General features: G+C 37.2%; 1 protein-coding gene across 1 annotated transcript in view; it reads right to left on the bottom strand.

The window, feature by feature from the left end:
* The window catches only part of SOX5 (SRY-box transcription factor 5), a 1,010,647-nt gene that overhangs the window by 805,763 nt on the left and 184,479 nt on the right, over nt 1-20,405 (bottom strand). The window lies entirely within an intron of this gene.

The following is a 20,405-nucleotide window of genomic DNA, read 5'->3' on the forward strand; positions in this document are numbered from 1 at the left end:
AGATATACATCTTTTCAGAGCTACTGATACTTTAAATAATGTTTTTTTTTCCACCAAAGAAAATCAGTATGTAAGGGGTATCTGACAACAAGACACGTTTGAATTATAGTAACTTTTGCTTTTACTTAAGAAAACACATTTAAATGATCATAGCTGTCATTCTGGTAAACTTTAAAATTCCATATGATAACAACTCTAAGATGAGACCACAGTATTAAGCTATCTGTCATGAAATGACCCTGCTAAGTGAAGTTCTAGACAGTTTTCAGCAAAGTACCCAATACTAATTGCTTAAACTAGGGCCTCCAGAGTCTCTGAAACCACTGTAGTGAGGATTAATGAACTGACCTGGTCCCAGAAAACTTCTAGAGACGCTTTGAAGTACTTTCAAGTATAAAATGAATGCAATGTTTTAAGTAGTGGTTCACTGGTATTTTACCAAGGTAGACAGATATAAAAGGAAATTCTTTCAGGTTAGCTATCTAACAAGATAGCTAACAAATAAAAATGAAACCTCACCAAGTTAACATACCACTTCTCAATATTTTTTTTAATTGTGCAATAAGAGACATGAACCATAACATTAATAGGTAAGTCAATTACTATTTTTGAAACAAAATGGATAACGTTTATCATCTCCTAAGACACAAAGAGCCCTACAAAGGAAAGCTAAAATGTAGTGGAGATAATGCAGTCCAAACTCCTTCCATGTCTAATGGTCCTTCTATGATCAACCTCTTCTACATCCCTCCAAGAATATCATCTGCTACTATGTGACTACCTTTTAATTCAAACATACCTAGCTCTTTCTCAGTCCAGGGATTTTTATTTGTGGACTGCTCTGCCTGGAAAGCTGTATTTGGCTCAGGAGAGAGCGGGCTCCATGGCACAGGGCATATCTTGGACACAGCTTTGCTATATTCACAACAACTTACCTAATGAGGTGCCCCCTTTTTCCCAGGTCCTCTCTTTCATATAGTCTTCCATACTTCCTTTTTTAAAATGTTTAACATGGTTAAGTACATATACTATTTACTATCTTAGCCATTACGGTGTACCATTCACTAGTGTTAAATATATTCATGCTATCGTGCATGCTATCTCCAGAACTTTTTTCATCTTGCAAAACGGAAACTCTATACCTGTTAAAAAACAAATTCCCTTTCCCACCTTGTCCCAGAACCTGGCAACTACCATTCTACTTTCGATGATTTTAACTAGTCTAGGCACCTCATATAAGTGGAATCATACTGTACTTTGTCTTTTGTAGCTGGCTTATTTCCCTTAGCCTAATGACCTCCAGGTTCATCCATGTTGTAAAATGTGTCAAAATTTCCTTCCTTTTTTAAGCTGAATAATAATCCATTGTAGGTATATACCACATTTTGTTTATCTATCCATCCACTGATGGGCATTTGGGCTACTTCGACCTTTTGGCTATTTTGTTTAATACCATCATGAACATGGGTATACAAATACCTCTTTGAAACCCTGCTTTCGGGGCGCCTGGGTGGCTCAGTCGGTTAAGTGTCTGCCTTCAGCTCAGGTCATGATCTCAAGGCTTTTGAGTTCAAGCCCCAGGTCGGGCTCTGTGCTGACAGCTCAGAGCCTGGAGCCTGCTTTGGATTCTGTGTCTCCCTCTCTCTCTGTGTCTCCCTCCCTCCCTCTCTCTCTCTCAAAAATAAATAAACATTTAAAAATTTAAAAAAAAGGATAAACCCTGCCTTCAATTATTTTGGATACCTACGCAGAAGTGTACTGCTGGATCATATGGTAAATCATATGTTTAATTTGGGATCCATACTGTGTTCCATAGCAGCTATCCATTTTGTATTTCTACCAACAGTGCACAAGAGTTCCAATTTCTCCATATCCTCACGAACGCTCATTTTATATTGTGGAGGGATTTTTGTAGTAATCATCCTGATGAATGTGAGGTGGTTCTATATTCTTTTTTAGCATGTATCTACCTTTGTTCATTTATTCATTTTTTAAAAATTTCTTACTAAAGCAGTTTTTGAGATCGACTTGCCAAAGGAGATAGAGAAACCAATAATAAAGTTGTGATAGCTTCTTTCTGAAATGGTTTGGGTATAGTCTGGAATTAAAAGCGAGTAAAATCAAGTAAAAGTAAATATCTTACTCGGTGTGTACTGGCAATAAGCACCAGAGCTAAAAAGGCTCTTCATTATTCCTTCCATAGAAAGCTTAAAACTGAGTGAGCCCAGCCTGAACCGGGATCTGCTCTCTCTCACTTACTTGTTCAGATGATGTCTGGTCAATTATTTCACCCTCACTTCCTCATGTGAAAATGGAGATAAAAGAACTCACTTATTGGAGTGGGGTGTCTGTTTGTGTGAGAATTAAATGACCATATCTGGGACATAAGAAAATGGCCAATAAGTAGTAGATATTATGTTTAATTACACACTTTTGCCTGCATTGTTATGTTACAAAATTCCTGCACATAGTCATGAAATTTAAATACCACCAATTTACTATCTCTTATGGTCTATGGAGCAAATGAAAATTTGAAACTATAATAAACTTACTCATTAGTCATGATTTCCTGCTTTATCATCCGTACCTCTATCCTTATCTTATTCATCATTGTATCCCCAAGTCCTAGCAAAATATTCAACCCATAGTAAACATACAACAAAATATTTAATAGGCATGGCAATGATTATTCATATATCCCTAGTTAGGATTCTACAACTTGCTTGTCACTTTTGTGCAGAGTTCTGTGGGACTATTCCAGGAACTCCTAGAAAAAGAGTTAAGAAATAGACACGAATTTTGATATTTTTCTGTCTGAGAAGCAGTCCCAGATCATTAGCAGTTTGTGGAGAGCCACCGAATTAGAGTGGCCTTTAGGTAACTAGGTTGAAAGAACTGCTTAAATTCCTTTCCGCTATACTTAAAGTATCATTTTTATTGTTATTAAAAATTGCTAATGTCAACTGAATGAACATGTTACCCAGTTCATGGCAGCCTAAACTGCTGAGGTAAGAAATTATAATGAATAGTTATTAGAGTGCAAACCATTACATGAATGCAATGGGGAGTCACAGAGCAACAACTAGATAATTTCTGTCTAACTATTGGGTAATTAATGCAGTAAGAAAATAACATGTACATATTGGAAATGAAGAATTATAGATTATTTGCACTTATTTTCTTTCCGTGGCAATTAAATTAACTATCTTTGATTTCTCACCTGTTACCATGGTTATTTTCGGTGATCCAGGTCATTAATGCTTGAATATAATAGTTACATTAAAATTACAGCTCTTTCAACTTTGCAAAAAGATTCTAAAGGTACTGTGAAAGAGAAAGCTGTTGGCTTAAGGGAAAAGTGCTGCCTGTTGAATGAAATTGTTTAATCATCTTAAAGCCAAGCAATCCCATACTTTGTTCCTTCCTGATTTCCTCCTGTAGTATCACTGAGATTTTGTTCACATAGCACAGTAATGAATGGACAGGTGTTTTTTGTGACAGTAAATTTTAACTATGCTATTAACTACCTACTTATGTTGTTAATTCTTCCTCTCAATAATGAGAATGACAAGTTCTCTCTACCACACTATAGAAAATTTGAGGGTGGGGAGAAAGGGACACTTGTGTGGCTCAACTGATAAAGCATCTTACTCTTGATTTCGGCTCAGGTCAGAATCTCACAGTTGTTAGATCGAGCCCCATGTTGGGCTCCATGCTGGGCATGGATCCTGCTTAAGATTCTCTCTCTCCCTCTCCCCTTACCCCTCTCCTGCTCATGCACACACACATGCGTTCTCTCTCTCTCTCCCTCTCTCGAAAAAAAAAAAAAGGAAGAAGAAGAAGAAAGGAAGAGAAAATACGGGGAAAATAATATATATTAATTATATTATGAGAAACAAATATTGAAACAAAACCAACTCTCAATTCTCTAAAAAGAAAAAAAAATGTGAATAACAAACCAAGCTCCATTGGGGCCATGACAACAGGGTCCAACAGCTTCATGCCATAAATCACTGCCATGAGACTTCTCTCTGGAATATATGTCCCACTAATCACGGCCGATGCTGACTAAATGTGAGAGTCATACTGTAAAAATCAAGGCAGTATTTTCCTAATTCTTTTTTTTTCTAGTTGATTTCTGTTTTCAAAAGTTAGTTTACTCATATACTTATGGGTTTATTTATCCATCTACTCAATTATTAACTTGTTGGGGCCTTGATTTTATGTTCTGTGGGGCTTTGTACTCTGTCCTCTTTTTCTCTTATTATATGCCTTCGTCCTAAAGCACACATCTAATCTCCAGCATCCCCCTAATATATCTGGGCCCAGGGCAAGCAGATAAATGGAGGCACCCCTTCTCTGTGGCCAGCCCCTCTCAAACAGCTCTCCTCTGGCCATCCTTGGACCTAGGGTTACACATTCCAGGGCAAAGTATGACCCCTGAAGGACAGACCACACAAAGAGCTTGCACAGGACTCATCAACAGGTATGAAGTCTTTGGACAGAGAATTACAAGGTATAAATTTCCTGGAGCATGTCTAAGATAGGGTCTAGTAGATTTTTCATCTACCCAGGAGCGAAGGAAGAAGCTGAGAAGGGTGAGGCAGAGGGCCCTCTAACGCACAAGGTAAATAGAAGGGGTTCCAGTATCCCAGATCATATTTTACAAAGAATATGATATACCTGAAAAGCAGACAACAATAAATTGACTGCCTTAACTAAATTCCATATCTTAAATCCTCTCTGTCTCCAAAAGCTGTCCTTCTTGCCAATAACTTGTATCAATGTGTTATGTCAAAACAGAAATATGACATGGTGACTCACGAGTTCAGATACAAGATTTGTATACCCTCAATGCAACAACCTTTTTATTTGAACAAAGGAGGGAGTCCAGAAGATGAAATCTTCATTTCCTGTAAACAAATTTTTGAGGGGCCTCTTCGCTACTTATTGAGTTATGCACAATTTAAAAAAATTTCCAATGTTTATTTATTTTGAAACAGAGAGAGAGAGAGAGAGAGAGAGAGAGAGAGAGAGAGAGAGAGAGAAAAGCAAGGGAGAGGCAGAGAGAGGAGACAGAATCCCAAGCAGGCTCTGCACCACCGGCACAGAGCCTGATGCAGGGCTCAAACTCACGAACTGCGAGATCATGACCTGAGTGGAAATCAGAGTTGGACGCATAACCGATTGAGACATCCAGGTGCCCCATGTTATGCACAATTTTAAACTTCATCTCAAGAGTGCACCAACAAGCCTAAAGCACTGCTTTTACATTCCTCTTTAACGTCAGAAGAATATAGAAAAAGTTTGAAGCCAGGCATTCAGATGTTGCTGGAACAGAGAATAAGAAATGGTGGCAGGTTGACAGATTACTAGAAATATGTGGCAATGGGGGAGGTCCCCTGCATAAATGAGCACTTTTCTTCTGTTGATTCATTTATTCCTTTACTTAACAAATACTTCTTAAGAACCTACTATATCCTACCCACTGTTTGAGGAATTAGAGAATCAGTGATGAACAAAAGTATCAAAAGTCCATACTCTTGGTTATAACTCAAGGTTATAGTCTAAGTGATTAGATTAAAATTGGCCAAACCATCGCATTAATATAAAATTACAAACTGTGAAAAATGCTCTGGAGGAAAATTCAAGGTATTCTAGCCTAGTATATAACAGGTGGACTCAAGGGATGCCTGGGTGGCTTAGTCGATTGGGCATCCAACTTCGGCTCAGGTCATGATCTCACAGTTGGTGGGGCCGAGCCCCATGTTGGGCTCTGTGCTGACAGCTCAGAGTCTGGAGCCTGCTTCAGATTCTCTTGTCTCCCTCTCTGTCTGCCCCTCCCCTGCTTGCCTTGAGCGCACGCGCTCTCTCTCTCTCTCTCTCTCAAAAATAAACAAACATTTAAAACAATTTAAAAAATAAAAGGTGAACTCAATCATATCTGGGACATCAGTAAAGGCTCTCCTGAGGAAATGTCATTTCAGCTGATCTGAAATGAATAAGTTGGACATGAATAGCTTACTAGCCAGAAAGAAATGAAAACTCAATGGCCCTAAGATGGAAAGGAAATACACTATGTGTGAAAAACTGAAGAATGGCCAGTTGGCATAGAGAGCAGAAAGCGAGTTCTAAAAGAGTAGCACAGATCATGCAGGGTGTTGCAGGCCATGTACACGTTCTGGTCTTTATCCCATGCACAGTGGGATAGAGAAGGGGGAAGGCCTATGATCAGATATGCATCTTTAATCTTTTTGTAGTATTGAGCATCAACTAGAGCACAGGGTGAGAAGATATAGAAAAGACTCTCAATAGAGAGGTGATTGCAGAATCCTGGAAATATGGAACCTTGGCCCAGGATGGATGGTGGTGAAGATAAAAAGTTGACAGATGAACAATAGTTTAGGGGGGTAAAATCAACCTAGGATGTCAAAGAAAAATGAGAGGGAGCATGATGCTTTGGCTAACACAAGATGTATGGGGATGTCATTAGTTAAGACATGCACCCTGAAGAAGAATCAAGTTTGGGCGGGTGGAGAGGAGTTCCATTTTGCATCTGAAGGCCTAAAACACAGGGTGGTAAATCCTCATTTCCCTGATAAAATGTTCATGATTGATATCATGAAAAGAGAGGTCCAATCAAGAACTCTTAAGCTGAGAATGAGAGATTTTTTGTTTGGTTACCTCTATCAACTCAGTCTAAGAATAAAAACTAAGAAACTATGTGTGTGTGCATGTGTCTTTTAACTGTCAGTTTTTAAGTTTAAAACTTTTTAAAACCTCATTAATATAATGAATTTACAAGAGTTTAAAGCTGGAAAAGATCACACAAAGTGTATACAGTTGAAAAATGTGCTTCCCCAAAGCTTGTGATTTGCCCAAAGTTACTCAGTGACTGAATGATATTGTCAGAAACCAGCCCCAATTCTGGTAACCAGAGCAGTACTCTTTCCGTGACAGGGATGGTGTGCTTTCCTAGTCTGGTTGACAGCCCACATCACCTGGGGGCGAGGAGTAGGGAGTGTGGAATGGATTTTACACACACACATGCTGGACCCTCATCCCTAAGATTCTCTTCCCCGGCAATCTGGAGCAGAGTCCAAGGGTCTGTACTTTTAAATGCCTTCCAGGTGTTGAAGACTGGCCTGATTCAAGACCCACTATATTTAATACCCTATACTACCTCTCCTTAGACCATTATATAAGGTTTGTAAATAGAGATTTAAAAAACAATTTTTTTTCTAATTAAATACCTCCAGTTTATAAGGCAACTAAATGTGTTCATTATAAAAAATATTCATCACTGGAGTGAAATCAAAGGTTGAAAATTCAGTTTGACATAGATGTGAAATATAAGAGGCTTTACCATTGCTATCAAAATATAACATATTTCCAGTACAAAACAATCCATTATATATCTCCTTTTTATAAAATAAAAATCACTCGGTTGTGCTCAGTTTTTTTAGAAATTAAAAATAGTTTTGTATTCATTAAGAGTAAATGTCTAATTTAGTTATTTCACTTTATGCTTTATTTTTTCTTCCTTTAAGAAAGATACAACAGGTCAAAGTCCAGTCCAACCTATTCTTTGTGTGCTCTAAAAACACAAAATAACCCCCCCAAAAAATATGGAGGGGGGATGTTGTAAGAGTGAAAATTTTTGTATAAGCAGCATTAATACCAGATTTTATAAACAATGTAAACAAGAGAGTAAACTTGGAAAATTGAGCAAAATTGGATACTACCAATAAAGCAAAAAATAATCCTTTAAGTATTGATAATCAACCTAGACCTCAGTGAAAGGAGTCACAGGGATCAAAGTGAAATGAAGCAGTTATGAAGGACATAAACGAAGGCACAAAAGGGGGCAGGGATTGTAGGTAGGGAACTAGCACATCTGGCTTTGGTAGAGAATTGAATATAGTGAGTTATTTTTGTCTGACTGACCATTATGCCACAGAAACATGCAAATGCTTTCCTGGTTTCTTTCTTTTCAGATTCCATAGCACCTTTGTTTCTCTCTGTTCCTCCTCCTCCTTCTTCTCTCTCTCTCTCTCTCTCTCTCTCTCTCTCTCTCTCTCGGTGGCCATTAACTATACTGACAGTTTGACAGGCTGAAATAAGGAAATAAAACACTTAAACATTGTTTCCTGATGTATGCATTCATCTCTGCTGCCAAACACAGATATTGAGGAGATACTTCACTCCTCCTGTCAGCTCACTAAATTACACCCCAGCTCGCAGGCAACACCGAACTCAGGTCTCTCCCTCCCAATGAGGCTCAGTTCCTTCCAGAAGAATATGCAAAGGCTGCCTTCCTTCTTGTTGCCGAACTACTTCCTTTATCATTTTGAATACCGAATTTTCTTAAGCTATGGATTAGATGTCTAAGAGCTGGTTACTTTCCTACTTTTTAAAAGCTGTCAGAATTCAGTTTTATTTCTTAGAGTGTGATGCGATGAGTAATGGCAAATGAATACTAAACCTTTGGTTAAAGGTCTACCCGTTTTACAACCAAGGAAGAGTTCTGACCTTTCGAAACTAGATACTGATTAAGCTGACACTGATTCTCTGCATAGGTCCAGTGATAGGCAGAAGAAAGGTTGATCAGGACATCCCAAAATGTACCATATCACAAATAACAGATGCTTCCTCCATTATTATTTGCATGGGGCAGCTAAAGTCAGACACCTGTACAGCAAACGTGGAAAGTCTTACAAATAAAAATTTATTTCAGAGGAGACTGGTGGGGATTAAATTTTGAGAGAATAATAGATGAGAGGGATAAAAGGAGGGATAGTGGCTTTCAATTGGTTATTACCTGCTTTTAACCACATGAATATGAAGAAGGAGAAATTTCAAAGCAAAATATTTAAGAATCGAAAACAGAAAGGATAACAGAAGTAAATCGCTCACACTTCTTTGCTTTATTCTCTCAACAACACTGATTTAGCAACTACTATGTAGAGTGTACAAGTGTATGTCCTCTGAACGATGCTAAAGGCACTCCCACATGTAGCCTGCCTGGCTCCTTAGGAACTTCCAGTCCTAGAAGACATGCCACAGTCATAAGGAACTAAGGGCAAGGTGGAAGGTATTTCCAAATGGAGGTACAGATAAAATGCTGTGGAAATTCACAGGAGGAAGGAATGCCCCGACCCCCACTATCTACAATTAGGAAATCACAACTCCGTTGGCTAAGAGATCAAAAAACTCCCCTATTTGGAGACTTAAATATTTCATTGTAATTACTTGTTTTATGTTATGTGCCTTCTCTGTCAGGCTGTAACATCTGTGAGTCCCCATGCCTTATCTTCTCTCTTCATGACTATACTTTCAAAACTGACACAGTGGGTGGCACGTAACATACTTACTCCCAATAAATATTTGTTGAATGGATGAGTGAATTATCTTGTGATTATGAGCACTGACTGAATCTGACCTCCTGAGAATGGTTTTCTGAGTTTCCGATTCATATAATTCCCTAACTTCTAGAGAAGATCACCAATAAAACAGATGGGGGACTCGCATAAAACTGCTGGACACCCCAATGATCATAGCATACTATATTTAACTAGCACAACTGCCAAAACATAGCCATGACCAAATGACCAGGTTTGTAGAATTAGGGTCTCCTTTTACTCATAAGGAGCCTCTTTTACAATCAGATAATCGTTACTGATTACAGGATTAACCGTGAAGGTGATGCACAAGAAAACTTTCTGTAGTGTTTCTTTCTCTTCTTTGCTTCATATTTTTTCCAAGGAAAACTACTTTTTAAAAATGTCCTTGCACCATCATCCAAGAATGGCAATCCAGCTATTGCTAATATAAATTATCAATACAAGTGAAAAGTTACTACAGTGAAGATTAGAACACAGTAATGAAAGCATAGGTCATTAAACAAATCCATTTGAAGAACAGTTCAACCAGATAAGATTAAATACTTTTACAATAAACTATCTAGCATCCAAATCATTTTGCTTTATCAAATGTCATCTGAAATAATATTAGCTACTATTTACTAAGCATTTATTTATAGGCACTAGGCATGGTGTTACAGGACTATTTCTTCACTGAAGTCTCAAGATTACCTTATGAAAGGGTAATTTTTATCCCCACATCACAGATAAAAACACTGAGGCATGGAAAGACTCCCCTGGAAGTTGGCGAATCCAAATCCACCACGGTCTGAAACTCCAAACCATTTATTTCCATTCCAACTATTCCACTCTCAGCCATCATTATATAATGCAGCAATTATGTTTACTTTGGCTTAAAATTCTCAAATATTTCACAAGGAAATTCTTCTTAGTAGTGGTCATAACTTTAAACTGAGCTCTCTCAAGTTACTATCACATGCAAAACATACAAGCGTAGCTACCTGACTTGAAAAATATATCAATCATAACATAACATTTGTTATCTCATTGAAGAAGACTGAAGCAAGCTGTCTGACTCAAAATACCATTTTGATTATGGAATAAGGGATTATACATGAGGCTAGGGTTGAGCAAAGCCCTGAGAGTTGAGTCTTGCTGGGGTTTGAGGGTAAGTCAGGACATAAACAGCAGGACACTTTTCACTAATTTCTCCCATGCCTCTTGCTTTTGCTTTGTCCCACAGTTTTCTGAAATGTCTTGACAAGGTGTTACCTTTTAAAACATTGAAAGGGGCACTTTGGGAAAAAAAAATGTTCTTCTTATTCCCCTTTAGCCATAATTTGGGGGAAGTATGAATAATTCTGACCACAAAAACTACACTCTGTTGTAATGTATCGCCTTCTAATGGTTTCTTCTGGACTTAAGGGGTCAAAAGAAAAAACCTTGGTTTTGCCATGGCCCCAGATCCTTCTCTAAATTTAATTAACATATATTTTATTAAGGGATAAGAGGAAGGCTAAGATTTTTGTCCTCAGCTTCTGAGACAACAAAATGATTTTATACATATCCCACCCTTAACCAAAGACTATCTCCTATCACCACACTTACATCTCTCTTCAATTCTATTTATCTTTTTATTTATACATACTTTAGGGAGAGAGACAGAGAGCACAAACAAGGGAGAGGGGCAAAGGGACAGAGGGAGAGGGGGAGAGAGAGGGAGAGAGACAGAGAGAGACATTCTTAAGCAGGCTCCACATTCAGCATGCAGCCCAACACAGGCCTCGATCCCACGACGGGATCATGACCGGAGCCAAAATCAAGAGTTAGATGCTCAACTGACTGAGCCACCCAGGTGCCCCTCTCCTCAATTCTATTTTAAAACTGAATATTCACTCGTAATAACACTAGATCTTTAGCTCATAATATGGAAATATAGGTAGTAGAGAGAAAATAGAAATGGCAGTGGAACTGTACAGAGACAAGAAAAAGAAGGAAGGAAAAAAAGATGGAAGGGAAGGAGACAGCGTCTTTTTGTTTAGCCCACACCCTCTGGTAAAGTTAGAGGTTTGCTGTAAGATAAAATTGCCTCTTTCACTACTCAATGATATTTTATGTCTATGTAACTTCCTTCTCAAATAGGTTAATTACAGAGGCAATTAGTCTAGCTACACACAGGATGTCACTATTCCCTTATATATATAGAACCAGCACACATGTTTCAGGCAGAGAAAAATATCTATAAAGACCAGTTTCAAAATGGAATAGAATTCTGTGCTGTGAGATGCTATTTTGCCTAGTTTGTGTTAAATTTCATTGTTTTCACCGTCCTTGTTTACTGAATAGCCTTTATGTCTTATTATTATTGTCGAAGTCCTCTGTGTGAACTAGGTAGGTCTGCTCAAATCAGAATAAAAAATCCAAAAAGGAGAGGTATCGTGGCACAAGGTAACTGAATAGGAATAAGTTGAGGCCTTATTAGCAAGGCAAATGGATAGGAAAAAGGGAGCTGGAACTGAAAAAGCTAATTCTATATTAGTTTAAACAAATGTTCTGACCTATACAGCTCCTAGGTTTTTTGTGCAAGTACTGTATTTTACATATTCAGAGTTTGGAAATTAGGGACTACTGCAATTCTGAGAACAAAGGGTTCACAGCACGAGAAGCATTCAAAGTGAGCTTTTCTAAAAATTGACTATATGTAGCCCTGGGTAGCATGATCCAGTCTTGGTGACACATGTGGAATTCACAGGAAGAGCTGTTAAGTCACTAATAATGGCATCCATTTTAGCCTGAAACTCCTAACTACTGATTATTGCTTATATATTTATCAAAACCAAAATGATAAAGTGCTGTTCAAAAGCATAAATTGCTGTATCTAGTACTAAATGCATATTCATAGAGGGCACTGTCCTTCTTGATGGTAGCTACCCAGGAAGACAAAACTCTAATGACACACTAACATCTGTGGTTCATTAGCTCGCTTGTTTACTGTGGCAATAGTGAAAGCAAGGTCCTAAGGTCAGATCCTCATATTAACCAGTGCATTCCTTTCTCTTCTTGGGCCATAGATTATTTTACTCACTTCTGACTGGCTGTCTCAAATGAGACTTGCCATTGGTCACAACAGAGCCTGAGAGAGAGATACAGTGACCATTAGTACAAGAAAAAGAACTCAAATCCTACTTCCTGCTGAACGATGGCTCCCCTGCCTTCTTTTCACAAACGGAGCACTACATACTGCTCAAAGTCAACCTGGGAGTGTGTGCGTCAGCCCCGGGTATCCCTCTGCCCGGGTTTGAATCCTGGCTCCACCTCTTACTAGCTGTTGAGTCATGGCAAGTTACTCAATTTCTCTCTCTCTCTCTCTCTCTCAATTCTCTAAGCTGAAAAATGGGTATAATAATAGTACTTGGCTCCCAAGGGACTTAGGAGGCTTAAATTAGATGCTACATGCAAAGACAAAGAGCAATAACTGGCAAAAAAAAAAAAAAAAAAAGAAAGTCCTCAAAGATAGTAACTGTAAGTATTCTGCACTGAACACAAAGTGATGGGCTTTTTCTCATTTTACATGCGTGTGTGTGTGTGTGTGTGTATTTAAATCTGGAGGTCTTGCATTTAAATTTAACCTCCTTGCAGAAAAAGAAGAATTGTACATGGTGGTTCAGATTCTACAGGATAAGAGAACTGATGTTTGTAAATCCCTCTCTCGGCACCAGAATCTTCCCACAGTCTAGTCTGGTTCAGCAGTGTCTCCGGGATTTCAATCCAGCTTACCTGAGTGTATAGCAGCAGCAATGCAGAAACGGGCTTTCTTCCTCAAAAACGAATCCAAAGCTACTGCTGATGACACAGGGATGAGCAGGGAATGCAGTGATCTCCCTTCTAGAAGATGAGCAGTGCCACTCAGAACTTCTTAAGTAACTTTTGTGTAACAGATCATTGGCTTATTGCTTCTACTTGACCTTTTTGCCCTATTTCCTCTGGGAGTTTGTGAGTGGGTGAGTAAGCCAGCTTCGCAGCTAGGCAAATAAGTTGTTTTGACTATAGTGCCTACAGATACAGAGATATCTGCATATGCATATTCTTTCCAATGCATGCACCAGGATAGCTCCAGAAAGTATGACAATTAAAAATGTATTGCAGAAGTAATAAAGGAGCAAATTAGGAGATTTCCTTCAGTGTAATAGCCAAATAAATAATGTTTGTTATTACACGTCACACACATGTGGTGTCAGTCTCATAATCTTTTCACGTGGGATTGCCTGATGAGATTTAGTCCTTTTGTGGAGGATACGAACCTCAAGTTTTAAAATTATTGACCTTGTATTTTTAGCCACCGTAACAGCTGATTTGAACTGACTTCATGGACAACCAGATCAATTGTGTAGATGGTACTACTTAGCCGGGCATGGGGGAAGGGAATCAACTGAAGCAGCCTATGAAATGGGCGATAAAATCACTATCAGAATAGACACTATAAACACAATAGAATTCTTCACAGCCCAGTTCTTCTTTACACAAATTAGGGCATAGAGCAATTCAAATCAGCTCCAATGCCAGGACTGTGTGATCAGGTAAGCAGTCAATACCAGGAGACAGCATAAAATCGCTATGAATCTGACAGTCAGTTATATGGGTATTATTCCTTCCTCTGTAACTCGACATTTTAGATGAGTTTGGTATTTAACAATTACTCAGATATAAAGTGACCGATTATTCAGAGGGTTTTTTTCTAATTCTTTCAGATCCCTGAAAGAAAATCACAATGAGTTTTCATGGTAAAAAAAAATGAGAGCTATTAGTGTAACAGAATTACACACATAATAAAATGGTCTCATCTACCAGTAGAATCAAATGGTTTATAAAACTCCATTCCTCAAACACTTCATGCACAGAAATGTAAAAAAAATAAATATTTTTATTTCCATACCTACTGTATTTATAGATACAAAAATACACAATTACATAGCTGTTAATCTATTATTACCTTTATCCTTATTTAATGTTATTTAAGTGATGGAAATTTACCTGTAAAGTGGCATGTAACTAAATTTTGCTGAGTTGGTTTTACTGGTACTTTTCTCCTGTTTGCTCTGCTTTTTCCCCTTTTCTCTCCTACCTGGCTCTTGACTTTGTGGGGCAAAAAAATAATAATAATTTAGATTCATCTTTTTTTGCTACATAAAGTTTCAGTTTCCCCTCTCATTCTTTCTTCTTTCTGCCATTACCCCTGGAAGACAGCCAGAAGCCACACTGGAGAGGTGCCAGGATATCCTGCTCTCCTGCAGTTTGAGTGCCTCTGTGTATATATCTCTGCTAGGCTTACCTAAGTCACCACTTACAATATTGAGTAGAAAGAGCAGGTTGGAATAGTCAGCATTTATAAGTCAACTGGTTACATGATACAAAAATATATAGCCAACTTCAGAATTTATAGCAATAACATTTATGTATCGTGTTACTCCTAGAACAATCCAATTTATAAAGTGCCTATCGTGTATACATAAGGAATAATCATAAATCATTTACATTAAACAGTGTCAAGTAGCAAAACACAACTTTCCCCCTAAATTCTGCACACTAAGATTAATGAGGTTTTTGAAAGGAAGCACACTAAAAAAAAAATCAACTCTGATTCATCCTAGGTGGATAACATATCCATATAAAGGAGCAGGTGTCTGTAGTATGATTTAGAATACCTATGGAACATCTCTGGAAAATATTAAGTTTCTCTGGAGTAGAGAGCCGTCCATGAAATAAGCTGGGAATGTGGCAAGAACCCAAGTCTGTCACCAACCTCAAGCTTTTTTTTTTTTTATTTCCTTCTCAGTAAAGAATGGATTTAAAACAAACAAACAAAACTTTAGGCCCTATTTGACCAATTGTCTGACATGTTTTCATCTACAGGCACTTTTAGAAAATGTGGGAAAGATTATGTAGATTACCTGCTTTGTCTCTTTGACTTCTAGTTGGAGAAAAATCCCAATCAGGACCAAAGCTATCCAAAGTTCTAAAGTGAAACTCAAATATGTATGTGGATTTTCTCCTGTTCACTCCTTAGCTCATTCCTTATTCAGACAGGCAGCTGTCTTTGGAAATGTATGCTTTGGGGTCTCGGATTAAGCCCATTCCTTCTCCTTAAAAAGCCCTTAAAATAAATAATAGGGAATGCTTTGACTGTTCACGTCTTTAAAAGCATTCAATCTTATCTGAAACTCACACCTACACAGCTGAATTGGACATCATGTAAGAACAATATATACTTTCAATTGCTCTTACGGTATTTTGGTCCTCTATCTTTTGTCTTTAGCTAAAGCATTACAAGAGTGACACATTCTTCCTGCTTTAACTTACAACCTTAAAAATATCCATGGATTGATTTTAACCAAAATGGAAGAATAACAACATTTTAAATTATATATTTTAAAAAGCTTGTTCTTTACAAACCTCATTTCTCTAAACTCCACTGATGACTAATATTACCATGCAGATAAGCAATTCTCTATCTTGGTTAGGTCTAAAACTGAATCTGAGAAGCAAGCAAATGTATAGCAAGAAAATCTGTAAACCAGTTTTCAATGAATGAACTACCTGCTGTTTCCTATTCACAGATAATTGACACCGTGTAAAGATCTGCTATAATCTAGAAAGCAAAACAAAACAAAAACCATACACACACAGCAATAATGGACCCATGAACTTTTCAGGTCAAATAAGAACTGGTGGCAAACTGAGGTTTTCAGGAGGAGTTTTTAAAAATAATAACATGTCAATCTGGAAAGCCAGGTATATTATGGCCTTTGCAGAAATATTTTGAAACAAGGTGGACACCTTCTGAAATAGCTGTAGCATTTCAGTAGCATTAATCGATAGGGAAAAATAGAATGTCCTTCTCCACAACTGACAATACTGAACTGAACACGGAGCAGTGACAATTCACTTTAGTCTTAAGTCATCAGTCACTTGTGTCATAAGATTTGGTCACTTTAGTCATAAGATTTTGGTTAAAAAGGTTATCCATTCATGAGGAAGAGTATTAAAACCTGAGAAGGTTTTTGCTTGCTTGAAAGAGACAAAACGTGGCACAGAAAATCCATCTTCAATTACCACGCTTATTCTCTAAAACTATCTGGCATCCAAGGTGCCTGGGTGTTTCAGTAAGTTAAGCATCCAACTCTTGATTTCAGCTCAGGTCATGATCTCAGGGTTGTGGGATTGAGTCCCGCGTGGGGTTCCACACTGAGCATGGAGCCTGCTTAATATTGTTTCTCTCTGCCCTATTCGTACTCTCTATCCTCTCTCTCCCTAAAATAAAAATAAATAAATAAAAATAAAAAATAAAAATATCTGGCAACCACGGAATTCTTTTCCATTTTTGAGGAGTATTTTGATTCACTTATGAAGAAAAACTCCTTTTGTGCTCAGTGATGCAAATTAATATCCCAGGCTAACTCCTTCTTGTCAAAAAATTGAGAATCCATGTAAAAGTAAGGCATAATGATGACTGTTATCTTGACAAATGCTATGTTACTGCCCACATTATTAATTCTTGTAACCAATATTAATGAGAAGTACATAATCACTATGTCGGTATTTTTAAAGTATCCCTATTTTCCAATGATTGACCTATATTTTCTACCAATTCTCCTAAGATTTTTCAATTAAAAATAATTTTAAGGAAATAACTGACTTCACCAACATGTTCCAAAATAAAATTGAGTGTAAAAACAAACAAAAAAGGCAAATCAACAGGTAGTTTGGGCCAATTATCAAATAATCACAAATTATTTTCATAGACCTGATTCATATTTTTCTGAGTAATAATATTTCAGTTTTTTTTTTAATTTGTGTATATATAGTTGACACACAATGTTACATTAGTTTCAGGTGTACAGTTGGGTGACTGGACAAGTTTATACATTATGCTATGCTCACTACAAGGGTAGCTGACATCTATCCCATTACATCACTATTACAGAATCATTGACTATATTCCTTATGCTGTGCCTTTTATTCCTTGATTAATACTTCTTTTAATTAAACTGACCAAATTGAAGGGACTTAGGATGCACATAAATGCAGGTCCCAAGAGCAATAAAAGTTATCGACCCAATATTGGAAAACTTTTTTTTTCCTAATAGAAGTCTCCCAATGTGGCCTGTTTAAAGTTCTTATCTTGAATAAAAGATTTTGCCTCAGATCTCACAATGTGAGATTGAGCCCCATAGTCAGGCTACATGTTGAGCGTGGAGTCTGTTTAGGATTCTCTCCCTCCCTCTCTCTCTCTCTTTCCCTTTCTCCCCCTTCCCTATTCATGCTCTCTCTCAAAAAAAAAAAAAAAAAAAAAAAAAGAGAGAGAGAGAGATTTTTGCTCTTTTTCCTTATACAAAACAATAGTTACAGAACCACCTTCAGGGTGAACCACTCATTTCTACTTTAGCTAACAAGAAAATACAACTTCTTTATCGTTGTTAATTTGATATTATCAAACAAGTAGTTATAGATTATACTCATTTTGTGTCTTTATTCAGGAAACAATCAAAGTAAAAGCTTATTTTCCTTAGACAGCTATGGATATCAACACTGTTTTTTGTTTGTTCCAGAAGGCATAGATTCAAGTATTACTTTTTAGAGTTTCTTAACCTAGAATCCATGTATTGTTAGGAAATCTATAGGTTTCTGTAATTATACGTAAAGTTTCATGTGTATATACCCATTGTGTTGTTTTTTTTTTTTCTGGCAGTAACTTATTTTTTTTTTTGCTACCTACCATCCATATGCCCTCATTCTGTAACAAGTACCCCATTTCCCTCTGGGAGGCAATCCTAGTGCCTAGTCCATGGAAAGTGATAAAGCTGACTCTATCTGTTGCTCCAAGAGAGGTGTGCAGGATTAGTCTGCGATTTAATCAAAACCAATTAGCACAAAGAGACTTTTGATAAGGCTTCCGGGAAAGAGGCTCTCTTTTTCCAGTTTGATCTGAATAAAGCCCAAGGGGATGCTAATACTCAGCAATGCCATTGCCACCATCTTGCTCGCAAATGAAGCCAAGACTGATGCTGTATTAGTGGAAGCAAAGAAATGGAGAGAAGCTGAGTCCTGCTTACATTATTTTAATACATAAGTTAGCTCTATGCCTAGACTTCCCATATTTTAGTAAACAACACACAGACATGCATGCACATTCATACCATCTTTCTCCCCAACATACGCAGAGCTGACTTCTTCCTTCTTCAGCTTAACTGCTACTGGCTTTCTCTGACCTATGCTATCTAATAAGAATTCCACTCTCAGTACCTTTACATCTGTCCATCCTACCTGTCTCCTTACATGTGCTCAAAATCATATGCTATATGCAATATCTTAATTCAATGCACAGGAATTTGGCCAATTTTCCAGCCCTTTTCTGTCAAACTATACAAAGTACAGGATTATCTTGTAATTTGGGGCGGGGGGGGATAGGAGGGAGGAAAACAGACTTTAAAAACTGAAGATTCAAATAGAGGCCATATTGTAAATTTCACCAATGATGGACCAAATTGAAATTTTTATTAGACATATACGAGAAAGCATATTTCAGTTAGGCAAATATCTTTAGCATAGATTAGGAACAAAGGATTTTTATGCATTTTAATCTGCATTCCAACCAGACTTAGCTGACATAATTATGGGGCCCCTAAAAGTAACAGTTAGGGTTTAGAAGCACGCCACTTCTTTTGAACTGGCTCTATAAATGCCAAGAGTGAGTATTTCAGATTAAATGAATAGATTAATAAACATCTTTGGAATATCCATCATTAAGGTTGATTTATGTTCTATTGCCAGCAATAATTCAAGGAAATGCCATGCTATTCAAAAAATATTTCATGCCGTTCTCCCCATTTTGCCAATGATATGACAACATGTAAGTATGACAGTATCTATATTCTTTCGTTGTACTAACTATACTCAAAAGCCGATAGAAATTAAACCACTTTAAGTTTACATGGGCATCAGCACAAGAACCACTCATATTTATAACTCTGATGAATGGCCTTTCATTTATAAATTTATAGTGTATCCATAATTTCTTTAGGGAACCAAAATGCTCATTCAAAAAATTGCCACAACATTTATCTATGCAAAGATGATGGATATGGTTTACAAAATTAAATGCTTTTAAAAATTAAAATCATATTGCAAAAAAAAAAAAAGGACAGGTTTTTTTCTTGGGGTTCTCACATTTTAAAATGATCACAACTGCACTCTCAGCACTTATAATGCTTAATCTAGATAGCGTATTAATATATGTATTAAATATTTCCATATATATTGTTGCTAGTGTTGTGCAGCATCAGTGTGAACTACTGGACATCAAGTACTCATAAATTTATTTTATTTTCTAATTCTATTCCACTACATTAAGCTATAAAATATATAAGGTATAATTAGAATGTAATATTTTATATGTATATTACTGCATTTGCTGTACTTATTTCCTCAGGACCACTCCGAGCATACTGCATGGTGTACTGTAAGCATGGACCATTATAAAGTATAATTTAAATAAAATACGTATTTGCCAAATATCAACATCCTATTTTTTATACTTGTTATTTAAGTTTATCTTTATTTATTTTTGGGAGAGACATAGAAAACAAGCAGGGGATGAACAGAGAGAGAGGGAGACAGAATTCCAAGCAGGCTCCATGCTGTCAGCAAAGAGCCCAATGCAGGGCTCAAACTCACGAACCAAGAGATCATGACCTGAGCCAAAAGTCAAGAGTCAAATGCTTAACCAACTGAGCCACCCAGGCACCCCAATAGGGCATCCTATTTTATCCCAGTATAGACTTTGTTCCATTGGAAAAATCAGTTAAGTAGAAGAAAATGAAAGGTAAAAATTATCGCTAAAGTAACCAGTAAAAAGCAAAGTATCAACATGACAATTGTGAAGAAGAAATGCACACTGCTGTTATGTATGATGTGTTCTGGTGACATTCCTATTCTCCCTTCATTTCTCTCACATACTATCATAAG

Source organism: Prionailurus bengalensis, chromosome B4 (assembly GCF_016509475.1).
Source record: "Prionailurus bengalensis isolate Pbe53 chromosome B4, Fcat_Pben_1.1_paternal_pri, whole genome shotgun sequence".
Taxonomy (NCBI): domain Eukaryota; kingdom Metazoa; phylum Chordata; class Mammalia; order Carnivora; family Felidae; genus Prionailurus; species Prionailurus bengalensis.